This window comes from Ambystoma mexicanum, chromosome 1p, assembly GCF_040938575.1.
Source record: "Ambystoma mexicanum isolate Mex_15411 chromosome 1p, UKY_AmexF1_1, whole genome shotgun sequence".
Lineage (NCBI taxonomy): Eukaryota > Metazoa > Chordata > Amphibia > Caudata > Ambystomatidae > Ambystoma > Ambystoma mexicanum.
Window position 1 is genome coordinate 43,604,215 of NC_090921.1, and position 8,819 is coordinate 43,613,033.

Sequence of the window (8,819 nt, forward strand, 5' to 3'; positions counted from 1 at the left end):
CCCGCATATTTCGGTTCCTAGAACTGCATGTGCAGTCTAGTCTTTTGGGTGTGGTTCAGCCCAGAGACACCTGTGATACCCAGAGACTATTTAAGCCACGCCCAGGCCTAGAAACATGCTTTGTGTTTTCTGCACCTGCAGCGTGACACTCACTGTGTTTGGATCGGTCTCCAGTAGGCCTGCATCTTTCTTCTGCGCTCAGCTCCTGCAAGAACAAGAACACCGTTAGGAACATCCTTACCTTGCGGCGCTTCTGCCCATCATTCATCGCTCCTTCTGTTCTGCGGGCATCTTCGGCGGTGTCATTCCCATCCCGGTACGCTGCTTCCTAAGGGAAAAAACCAGAAAAAAGGAATTAGTAAGCATTCAGCAAATCTTCACTTAATTTTAAAGACTGTATGAGCTTCAAACGCTTACCTGAATCCCAGCTGCTCTGGGGAAACTCTGTCTCTGGAACGTCTCATCCATCTGCAAGAGGGAAAAGACACTCCAGGTTAGCGAAGAAACATCTAGAGTCGCTGCATACAGCGCTTATTCACTGCATTTGTTCTTCATAACCGGCATCCACGCTGAAAACATTGCGGCACCTAAAGGACACAGAAAAAGAACTCAGTTCAATACAAATACAAAAGGGTTGCATCGCGCTCTCACTCACCTTCAGCGCTACTCATCTCAGCAGCACGTCGCCATCCCCGGTCGCCGGCCATCATCTAAGGAAGGAAAGGAACGAAGTTAGTGAACTGTTCAAAAGACTCATTATACTTACCTGTCAGACTCTTGCCAGTGAAGTAACTAGGCAGCAACAAGCCCGCATCAATCAACGCACCCCTGCGCTGAAAGCGGGACAGAGAGCACACTTTCCAAGAAAACAAGATGAGCTGTGGATCAAAGGGAAGGGTTGGACTCCGGGGAAGAAGGGGTTCAAGCACACAGAGACAATAGGGAATTAAACTCTAACAATCCTGTGTTTCAGGCCCAGTCTCCAGTCGAGTAGACTCCAGGGAAGGGTTCGAGGTCGTAAGAGGTCAGAACAGGCTGACGTCCCCGTGGATACCAAGTGAGCGTTACATAAGAATGACAAAAAGCGATTGAGGTCCCGTACTGGTTGACACCACTCGTCCTCGACGAAGCGATCGAGGAGACAGCACCATCGGTTGCTATCCTTATCGGACAAAAACCCCAAAAAATTAAAGTGTCCAAACCAACATTCATCATCTGAAGATTGGGAGGCATTCCTCTTAAAAATGCTGGAAATATTTGAAAAGGGTAAGCCTCAGTCTGCGCCTTCTACGGAAGCCGGCAGAGAGCTGACACGCGTGCCCTCGAGCCTGGGTGGTCGAAGGAAGGTTCATAGAGAACCCTCCAGGTCTCCGTTGAGTAAAAGTCACCAGAGACGTGACGAGCGTTTGAGGTCCTCGAAGCCGTTGAAGCCTCCACAACCCTCGAAGTCAAAATCTTCGAAGGGAACCGTCGAATCCTCGACGCCATAGGCGTCATTACTATCGACACCACTGTCGACGTCCACACCAAAACCATTGACGCCAAAAATTCTGGTGGTTCATCACAGCCTACAGATCATGTGAAAGCTCATTAAGGCGCCAAATCAAAGCCTTTGAGTGTCCCTGAAACAACTTTTACTCCTTTGCCAAGGACAGAGTTTTTTAAATCCCTTCCTTCAATTTTTGAAGAAGAAGAAAGATCTGGTGCCCATTTTGGCCTTGAGTTTGGAACTCACAGAATGTCTTATTTCTGAAGAAAGCAGGATGAGAGACCTTGTTGACACTCTGCATAATGCCAGTGACGTTGCAACATCGCCTGAAACGGAGCTTGTCAGGCCAGAGCCAGGAGAGCATACTGACTCTTCGTATAGTCACCTGATGGCCAAGGTGGTGGAATATCTAGGCTTGGCTAGAACTCGGGTTCAATTTGTTCAAAATGACCTTACAGATATTCTGGGCCAAGGTCCACCTACAGACCCAATCTTACCTTTTCATGTGGCTTTACAAAACAGGGTGAATATATCCCTCACAAGAAAATACCGCCCTTCCAGTAGTGACCCCGGTTATCTGTCCAAGTACCCCACTCCTGAGAGTCTGGTGGTCCGGGCAGCCATGGCTACAACAAATAAGGTAACATACCCTACCATCCCTCCAGATGGGGACGACAAATGTGTGGAGGATGGGCGTGGAAGGTATTTTCAGCTGGGAGTATGGCCCTGAAGTCGGCCAACTCCACATGTGCCGTAGCCATGTTTTTGTACTCTCTGTGGGAGTGTATATCCATGGCGGCGGAGCACATTCCAGAAGGGCAGGAAAGGGTATGTTTCCTAGCCATCGTTATGGATGGCAAAGAAGCCATGCGTGAATCCCTTCAATCTGGATTGGACACTGCGGACAGCATCAGCAGGTCCATGGCTACAAGCATGGTAATGTGCAGATTTGCGTGGTTGCGGAAGTCAGGTTTTGAACCGGACGTGCAGGCTCGTCTTCTCAGCATGCCATTTGACGGGTCTCACCTTTTTGGCAACAAGGCTGACGAGAGCCTTGAGAGGTTGCAGACCTCAAAGGTGGTTACCAAATCTTTAGGGGCCGCTGTTGGGCAACCTCAGCCTTTGTTCTTTAGGACAACCATGAAGGGGGCGATCCTATCGTTGCTACTCATTTGGAAAGGCGAGAGGAATGGCCAGTCAAAGAAGCCAAAGAAAAATCCCTCGTGGTGGATGAGGAAAAAGTGCAAAGCCAGCTCCAGCTTCCTTCCCATCAGCTGCCGCAGCAACCGCTCCAAAACCACTTTGAGAGCTTGCATCACGAATCACCAGTGGCGGGCAGACTGTCTCTTTGAGGATTCTAGATCCGCTCCTTGTGCAGGAAATATTAACCCTGTGGGAGAAAGGCGCTAAAGAACCAGTGCCTGTAGTGGAGAGGAACAAGGATTGGTATTCCCCATATTTTTTGATCCCCAAAAAGGACAGAGGACTGAGACCCATCTTGGACTTCAGGAAGGACAAGTTCAAGATGGTTAGACTTTCTCAGATCCTTCAGGCCCTGCAGTTACAGGATTGGTTGGTGTCATTGGACCTTCAGAATGCTTATTTTCATGTGCCAATCCATCTCAAGCACAGAAAATACCTGAGGTTTCACTGGCACGCACTATCAGTTTCGAGTCCTGCCATTTGGATTGACCTCCGCCCATGGGTCTTCACCAAATTGATGGTGGTGGTGGTGGTGGCAGTGCATCTCAGGAGGGGGGGGGTTCATGTCTACCCCTACCTAGACGATTGGCTGACCAGGGCACGTTCTCCCGAACAAGCTCTGGATCATCTCTAAGTCACCTGCCACTCCCTACACAGACTGGGCTTCTCCCTCAATTTCAAGAAGTCATAGATAACGCCTTCCCAACAGCTCCAGTACATCAGCTGTACTAGACACATCCTTGGGAAAGAGCTTGCCACCCAAGGCGAGGGCTCAAGACATTCTTCAGATGGTAACCACATTTCAAACTGCCCAGAATCCTTGCTCGGCCTCCTGGCATCCTGCATTTTTCTGGTGTCAGAAGCTTGCCTGAGAAAGAGATCCCTTCAATGGGCGCTAAGAACACAATGGTCCCAATTCTCAGGAAAGATGTCAGACCGACTTCAGGTTCCAACCAGGTTCTCACTGGATCTTCTGTGGTGGGCCTGCGAGGACTATATTCTGAATGGGCGGTGTGGGGGTCACTACCACTGTGCAGAGAGGCAATGCTGCTCTGGTACTGGGCAGTGCACCTAGCCTGAGAGGAGAACACGACAGCGGACGCTCTGAGCAGTCAGACGAGTGGGAGCTAGCTCAGGAAGTCCTTCAAGAGATCTTTGCCCTTTGGGGAACCCCTCAGGTAGACCTGTTTGCAATCAAAAGTGCAAAAGGTACTGCTCAAGGGAATTTCCTCCTAGAGGAGCTCTAGGAGACGCGTTCGGGTGGATTGGGATTTTCCACTTCTGTATGCGTTCCCACCGATCCCTGTCATTGCTCAAGTGATCAGGAGGTTGAGACGGTTCGGAAGCCGCATGATCCTAATTGCCCCGGATTGGGCCAGCAGAACGGGGTACCTGGACCTTCTGGATATGTCCATCTGTCCTCCGATACGTCTTGCGCAAAGAGAGAATCTGTTCTCGCAAAGGCGGGGACAGGTTCTCCATCCAGAGGTCAACACTCTCAACCTTCACGCTTGGTTTCTGAAAGGTTGAGATATAAGGATTGGGGCCTCCCAAATGACGTGATGGAGGTGTTGCTTTCGGCAAGAAAGCTTGCAACAAAATCTCTGTACCGTTGACGCTGGAACAAATTTGGCGACTGGTGCAGGGAAAATAATGTTGATCCTTTTCTATGTTCCACTCCGGATGTGCTTTCATTAGCATAGAAAGGTCTTAATAGTGGAACCATTACAGATTACCTCACAGCGCTTTCAATATTCAAGCGCTCTTCGGAAGAATGCTCTTACTTCAAAATTCTTTTGGTGATTGAATTTCTGAAAGGGCTCGCAACCGTGTTCCTGCCTTCTACTTTTCAGGTTCCAGTTTGGGATCTTAATTTGGTACTGAAATTTCTGATATGTGCCCCATTTGAACTCTTGCACACATGCCTATTGAGGTTATTGACCTTCAAAACCATATTGTTGGTTGAATTGACATCTGCACGTAGAGTGAGCGAGTTGCAGGAACTCTCCTCCAGGCCACCCTATAAGGACAGGGTTGTGTTGAGGGTAAAACCCTCCTTCCTACCTAAGGCTGTATCTGATTTTCATCTAAATCAAAAGATTGTTCTGCCAGCGTTTTATCCACCCGCTGCATCCCAGTAAAGAGGAAGAGAGGCTCCATAGATTAAGCCCTAGAAGAGCTTTAGCCTTCTATATTTCTAGATTCTCCAAACTAAGAGTGGATGACCAACTCTTTATTGGCTACACCGGAAGAAAATTAGGACAAGCTGTTTCGAAACAGACTTTGTCAACGTGGATTATACTTGGTATCTCAGAATGTTACACATTGGCAGGCAAGGACCCGCCCGAGGGTTTGAGAGCTCATTCTACCAGAGGTATAGCCGCTTCTGCAGACCTTCAAAGGGCAGTACCTATTCCATCCGTTTGTGATGCTGCAACAATGGTCATCATTGCATACGTTCACAACGCATTGTCTGGATGCTTCCCACTCTCCGATTGTTGCCTCTGGTAAGGTGGTACTGTATTCAGCCTTATAAAAGCCGACAATTCTTTTTTTTAAATAAACTTTATAGTTCTTGACATAACAATAGAAGAGCGAGCAATAAATAATAATTGGCAATTAGAGTATTGACAGAACAGTTGGCATGCGGTATCAACAATCAGTCAGAGCAGAGGGACCTTCACACCAGACGACATTTGAAGGACACATTTAATACAACAATTAATACCCTAGTTCAGGAGGAAACGTTAGTAGGAGAAGAAGGTCCATCATCCTCATTGGCTGAGATAGAGTAAATGTAAGCGCGAAACGGGGAACAGATATTTCCTGGGTTTGGACATTGGAGGTTGCTGGACCGCCCAGGCTTTCTCCGTGTCAGAGGCCCAGGTCACAGCATTGAGCCACTGTGAGTGCGTAGGCGCCCGGGCCGGAGCCAGCATAGCAGTATACAGCGTTCTGCGAGAAGCATGCATAGCCCTGCCAACTTTTTGGAATCGCAACCAAGATCAGGGAATTCATGAAAGAGGCACTTTAGCGGGGATGGGGTAATATCGTGGTCCAGGACATCAGACAGAGTGGAGCAGATCTCCACCCAGAATTGAGCCAGGCTAGGGCAGGACCAAATCATATGAATGTATGTTGCATCTTCAGATCGGCACCTGGGGCCCCTGGGGGAGTGGTCCAGTGACATGCGGTGTAATCTAATTGTGGTGTAACAAAATCTGTGTAGCATTTTTAATTGAATTAGTTTAAAGCGGGAATTAAATGATACATGAGCACACATACGATTCCAGCATTGATCAGTCATGTCGATCTCCAGGTCCCCTGCCCAGGAGCGTTTGAGTTTATCGAATGGAGGAGTAGCTCTGGACTGTAGTAAAGCATACAATTTGGATATCTTCCCTCTGGAAGCACTAGCTTTCAGGATTTCAGCAAGTATAGGGTCATAAGGGGGTATAGTGGGAACATTCGGAAAACTCCCCTGGAGAAATAGGCGGAGGCCTGAGTATTGAAGCCAGATGGTTGATTTCTGCCGTAAGGCTTCTGGTAGGATCAGCCATTCTAGGAAGCTACGTGGTCGAAGACATCTTGAATGGTTTAGAAACCTGCAGCCACACAGTGGCGTACTAACGGCGGGGGAATACAAGGGGCTCCCGAGAGGAAGTTCCAGATAGGTAAACTGCTGTGAAAGGGACGAGAAATGCCGGACAGAGTCCATATTTTAGACAAAGCTAGGAACGTGCTGCCTACAGGATCTAGAGGGTCACATTTGATACATGTGGGAGAAAGAACCAAGGAGCGAATATCCTGACCCTCGACTGCAAGATGCTCAAGCCTAATATGTGAAGGAGGATTTGTAATGATAAACCAGTGTGATGCGAGTTGCGCCTGCGCGACCATCCAATATCTTCTAAAGTTGGGAGCTCCAAATCCGCCACCAACCATGGGAGCAGTTAATGTGTCGAGTTTGAGGCGGACTGCACTGGAGTGCCATAGCAATGTGTTGATTGTGCGGTTTAGTGACTGGAAAAATTCTGTACCGGGCCACAGTGGTAGGTTAAGGAAATGGTAAAGAAGTTGAGGGAGCACAATCTTTTTATAAATACCGATCTTGCCAGCTCGGGAAATTGGCAGTTTTGCCCAGCCCAGACATTTCCTGGTAAGCGTAGTTAAATATTTCTGATAGATAGCCTAGAAAACAAATTGGCTGTCGACCACTCCCCCGATAGGTGATTTCAGTTTGTGATCCGGAGAACCCCATAAGGTCGAGGGGAGGGGGGGAGCGTGGCATCAGTAAGTGGAAAAAGAATTGACTTGGAACAGTTTACTTTGAGTCCCGATATTTGTCCAAAGTGGATGACATCATCCAGGACAGGGGCAAGGTTTTGCGCTGGTGAGCGAATGAAAAGTAAGGCGTCATCTGCATATAGGGAAATAATGTCCGGCGTCCCTGACAATCTCAGACCACGGTGAGAATGGATCTTTTGCATCCTGTCCGCTAGAGGTTCTGTGGCTATGGCAAAAATCAAAGGGCGCCTCGTGCCTCTGGCTATACGAAAGGGAAGCGAACACCTGTCCTCAGATCTGAATATAACAATTTGACCCAGGACCGAAAACAGGGCCCAAAAATTGCATTTCTTAAGTACTCACCAGAGGTAGCTCCATGAGACGGAGTCAAAAGCCTTCTGCATGTGGAAGGTAGCCGATACTGCCTGAGTGTTTGGGTCAATACGGTTGATAATATTAAACAGACGCTGCAGGTTGAGGGAGGTGGATCTCCCAGGGATAAATCCCGACTCATCCAGGTGTATAATGTAGGACATGCATGGGGTTAATCGCAGGGCTAAAACTTTAGCATAAATCTTAACGTCGCAGTTAATGAGGGAGAGGGGCCGGGGTGACCCGCATTGAGTGGGAGGTTTACCCGGTTTAAGTAGAACAGTTATAATGGCCTCACGGAGGAAGGGGGAGGGAGTGTTCCCGCCTCACAGGATTCCTCCTATAGTGCCTGCAGTGGGGGGAACAGTCGAGATTTATATTGTTTATAAAATTCGACTGGGAGGCTGTCGGAACCAGGGGCTTTGCCTGAGGCTAGAGAATCGATGGCTTTTGAGTTTTCTTTGGCTGTAATTGGTATAATAAGGCAGCTGCTAGTTTTGTCAGAGAGAATGGAGAGAGGTAGGATGTCTAATTACTCGTCGACCTCAGACGTAGGAACGGTGTCATCATTCCAGTATAAAGATTCATAGAAAGAGAGGAACTCTGCGTTAATATCTTGCGGAAGAAGGGACAAGGTGCTATCAGATTTCTCTATAGCCGGGATGTGAGTAGATCCTGTTTCCTGGTGGAGGAGCCTAGTCAGAACACGGCCATGCCACTCTCCCTCTCCATATCTCCGAGCAAGACAGGGTTTATCAATACATTTCCTTTCCCGTTCTGCATGAGTGCGGAATGTATCAAGTTCTATACCAATATTGGAAAGGCTATTGGAGGACTGTGACAGGGCGTATTGGGCCTCAAGGGATGAGAGTGCTGCTTCGCTCTTCGAGATGTCCTTCCGGATCACCCTGAGAATCCCAGATTCTTTGGATATGGATATGTCCCTAATGTAGGCTTTGAATGATTCCCAAAGGGTGGCTTGTGTGTGGACCAAACCAGTATTCAGTATTCAGTACAAAATAATCATCAATGGCAGATTCCAGGTCCACACTACAGGCTATGTCCGATAGAGACTGTGGCTTCATTCTCCATGATCAAGTTCTATTGTAATCTGTACCCCAGCTAAGGGAGATGGTCACCGGGGAGTGGTCTGAGTGCGTCCTGGGGAGGATTGACATGTGTAATATTCCTAATAAGTATGTCTGATGCGAGACACCTTTTCGATCCTGGAATGTGAATCGTGTACCAAAGAATAAAAGGAGTACATTCTGGAATCGTGATGCACTAGTCTGGAAAGTTGACGGGGCTTGGAACCCGACCTATCACTGTCCACATCAAGGATCGTATTGAAATCCCCTCCCTAGAGGATCAGTACAAGAGGGAATCCGGCAAGCAGGGAAGCCAGGTGCGTATAGAACTCAGGGTCACCTATGTTGGGCCCATAAATGTTGAGTAGCACAACCTCTTT